We start from the raw sequence: 13301 nt of genomic DNA, 5'->3' as shown, positions 1-13301 counted from the left end.
TTCCCCTTGTCAAAAGTACTATTCTGTGAGGTCAAATAACCAAACAGATAAATGTATTTTTTTTTTTCCTCTTAGAAAAAAAAAAAAAGATTCTCCTGACAAGTACACACCCAATTTCCAGGGAAAATACTCCTTGGATTACATATACTTGGATTACATATACTCTTGATTACAATGTGCACTTGATAAAGGAAAATCTACAAACATTCTTAAAACAAGCATTTACAACTTTCTGTGTAACAACCTGAATCACAGACATTATCTGCAGTAAAGTTATCATCTGTTCTGGAATGTCCAATTCTTGGAACTATAATTTAACAGGAATCTTATAATGTATTCCCATCAGAGTAATCATACTAGGAAAGCACAACTCCCAAATTTCAGAGGATGTACTTGGCATGTCTCAGCCACAGCCTGGGAGCTTTTAAGGTACTTTGGCAGCTGCTCATGAACTTCATAATATTTGCTCAGATCTGAGGAAATCCTCATTTATCAAAGAGAAAGAGAGCAGAAAACTTGGACTAAATTGATCACCCATCCAGCAGCTGCCAATAAATCCCAGCTCAGCCTCTCCTACCCCAGGGCCAGCCTAAAGTCCATCTTCCCTTGCTGGTCTCTATTCCCAAAAGTCAACAGGCACAGGGAGCTGAAGGGATCAGGTGTACAGGGAAGTGAAGGAATCAGGTGTACAGGGAGGTGAAGGGATCTGGTGTACAGGGAACAGAAGGGATCAGGTTTAGAGGAGCTGAAGGAACCAGGTGTACAGGGAACTGAGGAATCAGGTGTACAGGGAGCTGAAGGAATCAGGTGTACAGGGAGCTGAAGGGATCTGGTGTACAGGGAACTGAAAGAATTAGGTTTAGAGGAACTGAAGGAACCAGGTGTACAGGGAAGTGAAGGAACCAGGTGTACAAGGAGGTGAAGGGATCTGGTGTACAGGGAGCTGAAGGGATCAGGTTTACTAGGAACTGAGGAGTCAGGCATACAAGGAATCAGGTGTACAGGGAACTGAAGGGATCAGGTTTAGAGGAGCTGAAGGAACCAGGTGTACAGAGAGCTGAAGGAATCAGGTGTACAGGGAAGTGAAGTAATCAGGTTTACAAGGAACTGAGGAATCAGATGTACAGGGAGCTGGAGAGATCAGGTGTACAGGGAACTGAGGGACCTGAGGAATCAGGTGTACAGGGAACTGAGGGATCAGGTGTACAGGGAACTGAGGAATCAGGTGTTCAGGGAGCTGAACAGATCAGGTGTTCAGGGAACTGAAGGGATCAGGTTTACAGGGAACTGAGGAATCAGGTGTACAGGGAACTGAGGAATCAGGTGTACAGGGAACTGAGGAATCAGGTGTAGAGGGAACTGAAGGGATCAGGTGTACAGGGAACTGAAAGGATCAGGTTTACAGGGAGCTGAAGGAATTGTGCAGATTCTCAGCAGTGCAGTGTCAATGCCAGAGTCAGATGCAATACAGGCACTGAGCTGCAGGGGAAGTGGGAAGCAAGGAAGTCCCCAGCTGAACAAGCACACAGAGACATGGAAAACAACACGTGCAGTAGGAGATAGAAGTGGATTTGTTTTCTCTTGAGAGTGTTCAGTGGGAACCTGATCATAGTCCTGGAGGTAAGTCTTCCATCAGGAGAAAGCCAAATGGATTCAGACTGGACCAAGGGAGATTCACATTAGACAATCAAACATTTTGAAAACTTAAGGATCCTCCAGACTGCCCAGGGAACTTATTGCATTTCAGCACCATGTCCATGAGGTTTGAGAAATGGTTTCTAGAAACCCCACTGGTTTAGCTGCCTTGAAGCTGCAGGATAAAGGAGGCCTCTCAAAGCTCCCCCCAGTACAATTGGCCATGGTTCAGCACATGCTCCATCCTGGATCACAGATGTGACAGGGATATATGGATCCCCATGGTAGCAACCACATGGGGGACTCCTGAAGAGAGGCAGGTCAGGCCAGTGATTTGTTCTTTATGGAAGTAAGTGACCCAATATACAGGAAATTCCAGCAACATTTGCTCTCCTCACAAGCACAGACCCCCCTTCACCCCAACAAGCCTTTCCTACCAACAGAGGTCATGGGTTGGGTAGGCTTGGGTTGGAAGGGACCTTAAAGCTCATCCAGTTCCAATTCCCTGCCACAGGTTCCACTAGACCAGGTTGCTCCAAGCCCTGTCCAACCTGGCCTTGGAGAATTGCAAGAGAATCAAATTATCTGCATTTCTAATTGAAGGTCAAGGCAAAACAAAAGCCCTCTACATTTCCCCTCCTTCCTCTATTGCCAGTTACCAGCAAGAAAATTCCCCCTCATATCCTCCACCCTGTATTGCCCCAAAGCAATTTGGAGTGACAGAGGCAAACCCAGCCCCTCTTAAGCTGCCCTTTTTTCTTAGGTTAAACCTTCTGCTACCGAAACCACTTTGTGGAATTGGTGACTGTTAACACAAACTCCGGGTTTGCAACGTATTTGTTCAGCAAACTTGGCTTTTCTGGGTGGCCTGTTTAAGGTTCTTGCACAAAGGTCCTGGTGGTTTTGAACCTGCACAGAGCATCAGAGTTTTCTTGTGCTTCACCTTCACGAAAGATCACAAAGAATCACTTTGCTGTAGAGGAAATGTCACCATGTCACAAGAGTTAGTGTTAATAATAAGGACAATTTTCATTTTACACTCTGAGTGCTATTTTTTTTTTCAGGTGTTAGGACAGAATAGGGTGATAATGTTGTTATTTTGAAGAAAAAGTGAAAGAGGGAAACCCTTATACAACGGGGTTTCTTTTTTGCAGAGCAATTTTAAGGGCAGCACCAAAGCTGAACACACCAACCCCAGCACTCAGAAGAGCCCCTCAAAAAGCCCTGGAATCCCAGAATATATCCTGAGTTTGAAGAGACTGAAACAGTTAATGATTTTACACATCCTGAGATCACCAGAAGACTTTTGCAAACTAAAAAGAAGCAGCAAAGCCCATCCCTCCCTAAATGCTGCCAAGGGACCTTCAGATCAGATCAGTGGGTGCCATTGTCCAGCTATCCTGGGTGCAGTGCTTTACTCACCCTTATTCTATCTTTCCCTTTCTCCCCCTTATGCATTTTCCTTTTAAGTGTGATCTTTATGCTTTTAATATTGCTGTATTGCTATAGAGTGATAACAACACACCTGTTTAACTTTGGAAACAAAACTGCTCCAAAATAAACCCTACATATATATGTTTACAAACACTAATTATTCAGTGTTGTCTCACTCTAATCCACCCCAAGGGATTTATTAATAAGAACCTGGGTTACCCTCCCCTTTCTGACAGAGTCCAACTGCCAAATCCAGATCCCTCTTTCACCACCCTTTGTACGTTATTACAGTTTCTTTTATGCTGCCACGCTCTGCAAAAATGGTTTTGAGGCCTGGCAGGAGTTTGTTTGGTTCAGTTAGAAGTTCAAATTTACTCATTTATTAACCACAAATTAGTAATAACGACACCAGAATTATCTATCTGACATCTTTGCTGGCTTACACCACGTGTAAGTCTCCCAGAGTAGTAAGTGTACACTTGAGCACTCAAAGATTTTTGCATTTCCATGTTTAGAGTGTCAAGACTGTGGGTACAGTATTTTTATAATGTAAAGCAAAAATACCCAAACCACGTAAAAAAGTCACCAGTTGAACTGAAGGACACTGTGTAAAATTCTAACACTGCAAAATATACTCTCAGTAGTAACTGAGACTGCATTAATCTTCCATTTGCTGGAAAATGTTGTATTTTTACACGACCCTGCTCACCATTTTGAGGCATGGCAGCACGAAAGTGCAGGCAAGCAGTTGTAACCCTCATTTGATTTTTCTGCTAATAGTTTCAGGGGAAAAAAATTCAGAAAAAAGCACAACAGGTCCTATTCTGAAACCACAGCAGTTTCAGCAGTTACCCAAGTGGTGCACCCAAACCACACCGAGGACTCACTTCAGCAAAAAGAGATGATGAACAAAATGGTTTACCACAGCAAGTGCTGTTACTGAGAGTGAACTCCACCCATACAAAGGGTTTATCTCATTTCTTACCCCACAGCAAACTCGAATTTAGAGGGTTAAGATCTACATTTCAAGGCAAATAAAACCTCACTGGTCGGAGGCAAATACAAATTTTGTCTTAGTGAATCACAAGATGTTGATAACGAAGCGAAACATTTACAGTTTTCTCCATATTCTGTGTTTCAATGCAGGGCTTAACTTTCTGCTTAGAGGAGGATCTTGCTGAGTGATGAGAAGCAGAATTTTCCCTGCTCATGGGCTAACAGGGCAGAGCTGAGATGACACAACTTTAAACTTTCCAGGAAACTTTCTGAATTGAAAAATATGCTTTGAGAAGTCAGAGTTGTGCTGCAGAGGATAAGGAACAATAGTGTGAGTCAAGTCCACACCTGTGATTATACCTGAATGTATAATCCCAGGGTTTCTACATCTGTTCCTCACATGGCAGGGCAAGTGTTACTCTGCATTTGGAGGCTGCAGAGTGGAAGGTCCCTCCCAGCACATCTTCCTCTTGGCACTTTATCAAATTTACATCTCATTCCTAACTCACTCAGCATGTTTTCACCATCCTGTTAAACTACTCAGCTCCTTCACTGATGCAGAGTAAAACCTTCATAAAGTGAACTTTAGGAACTTACAGAAAAATGGATTACTGGTTTTCAAACTGTGCCTGAAGGTTAGTTACAGTAAACCCAACTTTCTATACAACACTCAGCAGTATTTGGCTTCAACAGGGGCTATTTCTGTGCTGTATTTCCAACTCAACTGTTTGGTGATAACATTCTCTGCACAAAATCACAACGTGGGTTTTCAGTAACAGAAGGAAGGATTTTTCTTGTGCAAAACCCCCTCGAAACTGTTTTTTTCTCGATATTTGCAAAGTAACCCCCAAAACCCTGCGCTGGAGAGAAATATTCTGCAATTCTACAAACTCCCCGAAAGGTGAGAAATCGTTATCACCTTCAGCCCAAGAACCTGTTCTGAAACAGCTTCTGAACAGGCCCCTTCAGCCATCACTACTGAAATATCTTTACTGCGAGAGATCAGCACAAACAAGAGAATCAAAGCGTGAATGGAATTTTTGGTTTGTGGCTGGGCAGGTGCTCCACCCATGAGTCATTTATCCTACCCAACAAGGGATGCCTGGGCTCTAATGCAACTGTCAGGGCTTCAAGAAGTCATGAAAAATAAAAAGCTTTTCCTGTCAGTCACAACTTTGAGGCTGATTTTCTCACTCTCGGCTGCAGATGAGGGGAAAAAAAAAAAACAACAAAGGTAAACAGGCCCTGTGGTACTTGTGAATAACTCTGGGTGCTCAGAAAGTTCTAAGGAAGCAGGTGTGTGGTACCATGCAGAAATAAACATCCCAACACCCCTGTCATCTCACCAAGAACAAAGAACAGAGCTCTGTATGCTCTGCTCTAGAGCAAATGATTGATCCTCACAACTCAAATAAATCTATGTTATTTGCAATTAAATCCAAATCAAGGGGATTATTTCACATTATTTTTTCTTAAATAAATCTATGTTATTTAGAATTAAATCCATATCAAACCAAGGGGAATTATTTTACCTTATTTTTTCTGATTAATACAATCCTTTCTTTTCTTCCTACACCTCCTGATTACATCCATTATATCTAATATGGCTTCTTCCTTTTAAAATTTATCTCACTAAACACACAGAGCAAATTTCTATGCAAATCCTGGTGCAGGTCAAAAAAAAAATGACCAGGAAAACGTGATGTGTTTAAACACTAAGTATTGCTAAGGCATCATTTGCTTTCAAGAACTGAACCCAGTAAATGCACATAATAAATGCATAAAAGGCTTTGGCTTGCAGGGTTTCTTAAGCAAGATACTGAACAAATTGTGAAGCCTTAATTTTGATCCAAGACTCTGAAGACAAACAGATTATTAAAACCCATTTCTAGGCCCAACTCAAAGAGTAGTAAAGATCTGAGCTTTTTTTCCCCTCACCAAAACCTGTCAATACAAGGTCAATGTGCACCGACAGTGCAGAGGAAAAATAAGTCTAAAATTGTAAAAACAGTCAAACCATAAAATGCCTTAAATTTAGAGAAGTGACACATACAAAAAAGGACTATATTTATCGTTGACATGAAGGAGGAGGAAGCACCAAATACAAAGGAAGAGCAGCAGAACAGGCTGCACAAACATGGCCTGCCGTGAGCTGCCTGCACTGCCCTGGGCTCTGCCAGCAGCTGGGGATGCACAGGAGGCTCCTAAAATGGTTCAAGGGGTGCAAAAGACATCCCAAAAGAGGGAATCTAACCAAAAACTTCTAGCTGGACAATCCTGGAATACGTGTGGGGTCGTGTGGGTGTCCACTTATTAAAGTTCTGAGGTCAAACTGACCACAGAATATCCTCTTTTGGGATCCCTTTGTGAGCACTTGAGTGGGCAAATCCATCCAAAAGTTCCCCTGCAATCTCCCTGCACCACATCAACAGAACAAAAAGCTGCTCTGGGACTTGGCTGGTTAATTCTTCTTGCATTTCCAGCTTCTTTGGGGCTGACAACAACCTCCTGCAACCACACTTGTGAAGAAAAGGCAAAGGATCCTCATCCCAGACTAGGGAATAAGTGTTCCTGCAGATGATGGATTACAGCACCCAGCACAGCTCAAAGTTTTCAGATTAGTTCAATAAACACAATACTGAGATCCTGAAGACCTGTTAAGATCTCAAAGCCCTGCCCTCTTTTCATTTTTTGAAGCCACCAACAGGTCAGGTATCGTTTCTCTTTATCTGCCAGCTGGCAAGATGAAGAAAACAGGACTTGATCAGTCAGATTTTGCTTAAATCAGCCTCTTCTGCCTTTGTAGGTGGGGCAGCAAAACACATCTTGAAGTTTTGCAATTCGTGGTTTGGTAAAACCCCGAAGCCTACCACCTTGGCTGGTTAAATTTATTATCAATAACATCATTACTATTATTTTGTAATCATTTCTAGTCACTTATATCAAATATTCTGTGCAAACCTTGGTGCTTGCACTGAGGGCTGGAGCTCCACACAAGCCAGGCCCATCAGAGGGATCAGAATGAAGCTTCCTAAGCCAAGGCAGGCTGCTGTCCCCTGCTCTGTCTTCTTTTTCCAATATTTTGACATTTCAAAACCACAACCAGTAATAAAAACACTGTGAGAACAGAACTGAAGCCCTTAACCCAAGAGGTTTTAACAGAGGTGTTAACCACTAACCTCTGAAATGCCAATCTATAAATGGCCATCACACACCAGAGCTACAAAAAATTAATGGATCACAAAGCAAACCCAAAGTTCTTTGACAAACTCCCTGTGAGTACCTGGAATAATAATTTCCCAATATCATTTATTTTAATGCCTGTATTTCAAATAGCAGCTAAATAACTCCACTGCTCTCTTTCCTATATGGGTTGAATTCAACATGTTAATCCTTTAAATTTGCCCACAGAGGTTGTGGACTCCCCATCCCTGGAAGTGTTCAAAGCCAGCTTGGACAACCTGGAGCAAACTGGGCTAGGGGAAGGTGTCCCTTCCCATGGCAGGGATTGGAAGAAGATGAGCTTTAAGGTCCCTTCCAACCCAAACCATTCTATGATTCTGTACATCCCAAGTTACATTGTATTTTTCTGCTATTTATGTACTGGCATCCTAAAGAAAAACTGAATTTTTGAAGCACATTAGCATTGAAGAAGTTCACTATTAATACAATACTCACCACCTCTATCAGTCACTAATATATAATAATATAATTTAATATAAATTATAACATCTGCACAGGCTAAAGAATGCTAGAGTAATAAAATACTTGGTTTTATTAAATAATCATTGCAAGAAAGTGACACACTGAAATTGGAAAGTACATTTTCTTCCTGTGTTTTTAGGACTTTGAAAGAATAAAAGTTAAAAAGGTCAAAAACCACTCTAAGCAAGCAATAAAAATTTAGAAGAGGTCGAAGGTTCCACACTGGTTAGTGTGAAGTTCCTTGCATTGATATCACAGAATCCCAGAATGGTTTGGGTTGGAAAGGACCTTAAAGATCACTTCATTCCACCCCCTGCCATGGGCAGGGACACCTCCCACTAGCCCAGGTGGCTCCAAGCCCTGTCCAACCTGGTGTTGGACACTTCCAGGGATGGGGCAGCCACAGCTGCTCTGGGCAACCTGTGCCAGGGCCTCCCCACCCTGGGGGAGGAATTTCTTCCCAATACCTACTCTGGAGTCTCTCCATTTTTCCTGCAGGGTCCCTTCAGGCCCTGGAAGGCCACAATTAGGTCACCCGGAACCTTCTCTTCCCCAGGCTGAGCAATCCCAATTCTCTCAGCCTCTGTTCCCTCTCTCTGCTCATCCTGGTGGCCTCCTCTAGACTTGCTCCAACAGGTCCATGTCTTTCCTGTGCTGGGGGCCTCAAAGCTGGATACCTTTTTTTTAATTAAAAAAAAAAAAGTATCATTTTCACTAGTCACTGATCTTGGAGACTCACCATGAAGTCTCTTCTTCTTCTTCTTCCCCAGGGTCTCAACCACTATGTCTTGGGTGATTCCAAAGGTTCAAGTATCCTCCACTGCTCCCCAGTAAACTCTGCCCATCTACTATGCTCAATTTTTTTCTAAATGCTTCTCTTAACTTGGATTCTGGAATTCCACCAGGGATAGGCTTTCCTTGTCTGTAATTCCTCATAGCTGAGCATGTTCCTGCAGCCTGGGAGAGTGTCCTGGGAAAGCAGACAGTGCCAATTTGGAGTCTTTGGGGTGGGATGTTCCTCGGCATAGGGAAGTAATTTCAACCCTATTCTAAAGTTCTCCAGGCACCCCCAAATTTGGGTACTTTTATCCATCGCTCCTGGAATGAATGGACTCACATTCATGCCCAGAACCTGTTGATGGCAAAAAGTGTTGTCACTGAGCTTTTCTGTCACCCACATGCACCTGGACCATCGTTAGTTGAGCAGGGCCAGGAACATTTGTTTGGAGGATGCCAAACATGGATGGAGTGATTTGTTTGGATTGCCTGGTGACACCTGCAGGAATACTGAGTGGTGGATATGGAGTGAATGCACCAGCAGCCTTACAGGCAACTAAACCATCTCTCTGTCCCATGGGTGTGTGAGTTAACCTCTGGAGGAAACTAAAGAGGGCTACAGGAATATTCATATCTAGTAAAGCCCAAGATGATGCAAAGCATCATCAGGAACTGACTGTATCCCACAACTTTTGGTGTGCCATACCCAGTTGGGAGCTGGGTCACACAGTCTTGACCTTGCAGCATTAATTCACAGGGAATTCTTCTGCCTGAAAGAAGGCAGGAAAGTCAGGTAAGGTGGCACCAGCACTGCCCTCCTCACACCCTCACTGCAGCAACAAGGCAGGGGCACGACCTTGTGTATTAGGAGGGGTCAAGTGTTGCTCTTCCTCCCTGGATGGAGAGTGACTTCCTTCAGGAACTGGAGGAGCTGGTGAGGAGTCCATAGCACGGAGAGTGGTGTGTCAGATGCTTGTCAGTAGTGGTTTGTCTCGCTGGTTAACAGTGCTGCTATAACCACAATGTGGAATGCATGGGGCTGCTCTGAAAGGAAGTGGTAAGGGTGGGGCAAGAGCACTGGGTCCCACGATCAAAGCACTAGAGCATTGAATTTTACTTATAACCCAATCACTGACACCCACACAGCAACTTCCTGTACTTTAAAAAAAAAAAAAAAAAGAAAAAAAAAAGAAAAAAAAATCTGTTTCTCTCTTTCTGTAATCAACAACTTTTACCTAGAAACTAGTTAGTGGTGAACTCCGACTGATTTCAATCTGCAGCTCACAGCAGAAAATATCATTTTTCATCTGTGAGAACCTACAAATGCCATTTTAACTGACAGGTTTCAGTCTACCAGTCCTTTCAGACTTTTTTTGTTCTCGATTTCATAGAAGTCTTATAAACCCTGAGAATCAGTGTAAGAAATATAAAGCAACCAGAAGTTCGGTAGTGCTGAAAAAAAAAAAAGTACTTATAAATCTACAAAACTCAGCTATGTTTTAGGGGAGTTGGAAAAAATAATGTGCAGTGGAATTCAGATCACAGGACAGCTTTGTTTAATAATGTTGAGACACACTATTATTGTTTGTTTTCCATTTATCACAAAGAGCATACATGTTTCTATCTGGAATTTCTCTGGTGTTTTTTGAGCATTATTCAAGAGTTAACATCAATAAATATAGAAATCCTTCCACTCCTCTCCAAAGAAACCTGCAAGATCTCCAGTACCACCAGGTGAACATGTAATTACTCCAGCCAAGTCCCAGGAGAGCCCTAGGAAACCTCATATCCCTCAGGAACTTCATGGACATGGACACGTCCCTGAAGAGCAAGAACATGCACACACTGCCTTGGGGATTTTCTTTAGAGCAGTCCAGTCCAAAGAGCTAAAGAGATCCTTCTTAGCTGATCTTCCTCAACCTCAAAAGAGAATCCTAAACCAGATAAGGGACAGAGAGTGTGATTTTTCAAATCTTTCCATGTGACAGTAAGTTGGAGCTGTGATGTACACAGGTATCCAGGCTTGCTGCTTCTTGTGGTACACTTTGTAACCTTCTCCTTGCCATTCTCTGTTTGGATTCATGGAGTTATTAACCTTCCTCTAATTGTCTTTAAAGATTCTGCTCTTAACCTCTAAATAGTTATATTGAAAAAACCCACAACAGAGCATTTAACTTGAAAAGCAAACGTGACATTTCTCTTGGACCAAGCAAGGATCAGATTAACAGTTAAAAGATCTTGAAAGACTTCGGTTCAAAGTGGAGTGAGAAAGAAGGAAAATGATTTATGATGAACAGAACAATCATAAGCCTGAGATTCTACACAAGATACAAGGACATAATCTCATGATTGTCATCCCCTCTCTTAATCTTAGTATTCAAGAATGGAAAGATATGGATCTGAAGGGTGTCTAATCCATGCCACACAGCAAGGGTTTGCCTATCCCTGCCTGATAGTACCAACCACAGACAGTGTGAACTGAACTATCTGCTGAGACACGCAGGTCACAGCTTCTCCTCAAAGTTCCAGCTGTGAAAAAACCCGAACACCAACCAAAAACAAACCAACCAACCAAAACAACCGACCCATTTTCACTTTACAAGCAGCCAGTGACCAGGTCAGGGTATGCAAGGCCAGACATGATGACCCACTGCCATCCTGCTGCTGCCAACGCAGCACAGAAGTTCCTTTAAGTGCTGTATGAAGATCATCTCCAGAGCCTGGATATGAGAGCAGCTGCCTTGAACTACAAACTCCTTTTAGAGGCTTTTTTGCTCTGACCATCTCTAAATGGTAACAGAGGCTGTGCCCAAAAGGCTCCGTTTCAGGGCCAGAGCTCTACAACTCTTTCAGAAAGGGCTTGGATGTGGGACTGGAAGGCAGATTGAGTGAGTTTGGTGACGACACTAAGTTGGGAGGAGCTGTTGAATCCCTCGAAGGCAGAGATGTTGTTCAGAGAGATGTTGACAAACCTGAGGGCTGGGTAATCCCCAGCCATGGGAAGTTTAACGTGCGCAAGTGCTGGATTCTGCCCCTGGGAGGGGCAGCCCTGGATGCACTGACAGACTGGGGAATGAGAGGCTGGAGAGCAGCCACTGCTGTGGAAAAAGATCTGGGGGTCCTGGGGGATGACAAGTTGGATCTGAGTCACCAGAGTGTCCTGGCAGCCCAAAGGGCCACCGTGTCCTGGGGGCATCAGGCCCAGCATCACCGGCAGGCCAGGGAGGGGATTGTCCCGCCCTGCTCTGACCTGGGGTGGACTCACCTCAAGTCCTGGGGTTGGAGAGTGTCCAAAGGAGGAACACAGGGATGGGGAAAGGTCTGGGGAGCAGCTGAGGGCACTTGGTTGGTTCAGCTGGAGCAGAGGAGACTGAGGGGAGACTCCTCGGGGGCTGCAGCTCCTGCCGAGGGGAGGCGGAGGGGCAGGGACTGAGCTCTGCTCTGGGACCAGGGACAGGACCCAGGGAAGGGCTGGAGCTGTGCCAGGGGGCTTGGGATGGATCTCAGGGAAAGGTTCTTCCCCCAGAGGGTGGTTGGCACTGCCCAGGTTCCCCAGGGCAGTGGGCACGGCCCCAAGGCTGCCAGAGCTCCAGGGGCGTTTGGACAATGCTCTGAGGGACAGGGTGGGATTGTTGGGGTGTCTGTGCAGGGCCAGGGGTTGGGTTGGATAGTCCTCGTGGGTCACTTCCATCCCAGGACATTCCATGATTCTAAGCATTTCCCTGGTCCTGTGTTCAGCTCCAGGGGTTTGCTCTGTCTTTGTTTTAGTGAAGGAACGAGACCTGATGCCCAACTCCCTCTCATCTGAACAAAACACAGCTCCATGGGCAAGACAGAAACTGTGGCACACTTTGGTCCAGGACACCCTGCAACCCCTCAATGGACTGTAAGACAACGTTTGCATGTCACAGAACCCCTCAAAAGCTTTGCATTCAGAAAAGCACTGTATTGGGAACAATCTCTGGAGGATCCTGTTAGTCTCCCCTATCCACAACTACCTGTGAAATCACCACAACTACCTGGGAAATCAGAGTTTTCAACGCTCTGCAAAAGTATTTATGTTTTCTACTTGACTGCAGAGGTTTGAGGGCAAGCAAAGCTTTCTATTAGAGCTCCTTGGACCTGCCAACCACAGTGCAGGCAAACCACAGAAGTGCTTTTCAATATCAAAAATCCCCCCCAACAGAAAGAACAGTTTTACTAAAAAGAGCACAAACTGGGAACAGAAAGGCAAATTACAGGTTTGTCTGGTAACAACTAGCATTTATTCACCCTTCAGCAAGATCTTTATCACCTACTTGTTTTTTTAATTAAACAGACCAATGAGAAAGGTAAGAAACAGCGGAAGTTTCTTGCCTGTTGTTTGTTTGCTGAGCAGTGTTCCCATTTCTGACACACACTTCAGGCCTGTATCTCTTGCTACAATCACACTATATTACTATATAATTTCTCATGCTTTAAGTAACCACTGAAGATTGTCTTAGTTGTGGAAGGAAGGGAGGAGTAGAAGTGCATAAGCACATGAGGCTCATTTGCTTTAAAAAAACCCCTGCTTTGTTTCCTCCTCAGTCTATTTTATCATAACAACATTTGCTTTTGGTAGAGCTGAACCTCACAAATATTGTGAGGGGAAGGGACACATTGAAACAGTTTTTAACAGACTGATTAAAGGCTGAGTGCACAGGTCTAAATAAAAAACAAATCAATAAAGCTAAATGTTCAGCAAATTCCTCCATTTGTACAAAAGAGGGAAC

At 43.8% G+C, this 13301-nt stretch overlaps 1 protein-coding gene across 7 annotated transcripts in view; it reads right to left on the bottom strand.

Annotated features, from left to right (window-relative positions):
- The window catches only part of EPS15L1 (epidermal growth factor receptor pathway substrate 15 like 1), a 49586-nt gene that overhangs the window by 8810 nt on the left and 27475 nt on the right, over positions 1–13301 (bottom strand). The window lies entirely within an intron of this gene.

Source organism: Manacus candei, unplaced genomic scaffold (genome assembly GCF_025592945.1).
Source record: "Manacus candei isolate 608988 ecotype Guabito, Panama unplaced genomic scaffold, ASM2559294v1 h1tg000078l, whole genome shotgun sequence".
NCBI lineage: Eukaryota > Metazoa > Chordata > Aves > Passeriformes > Pipridae > Manacus > Manacus candei.
This window is presented reverse-complemented; position numbering and strand designations above follow the sequence as displayed.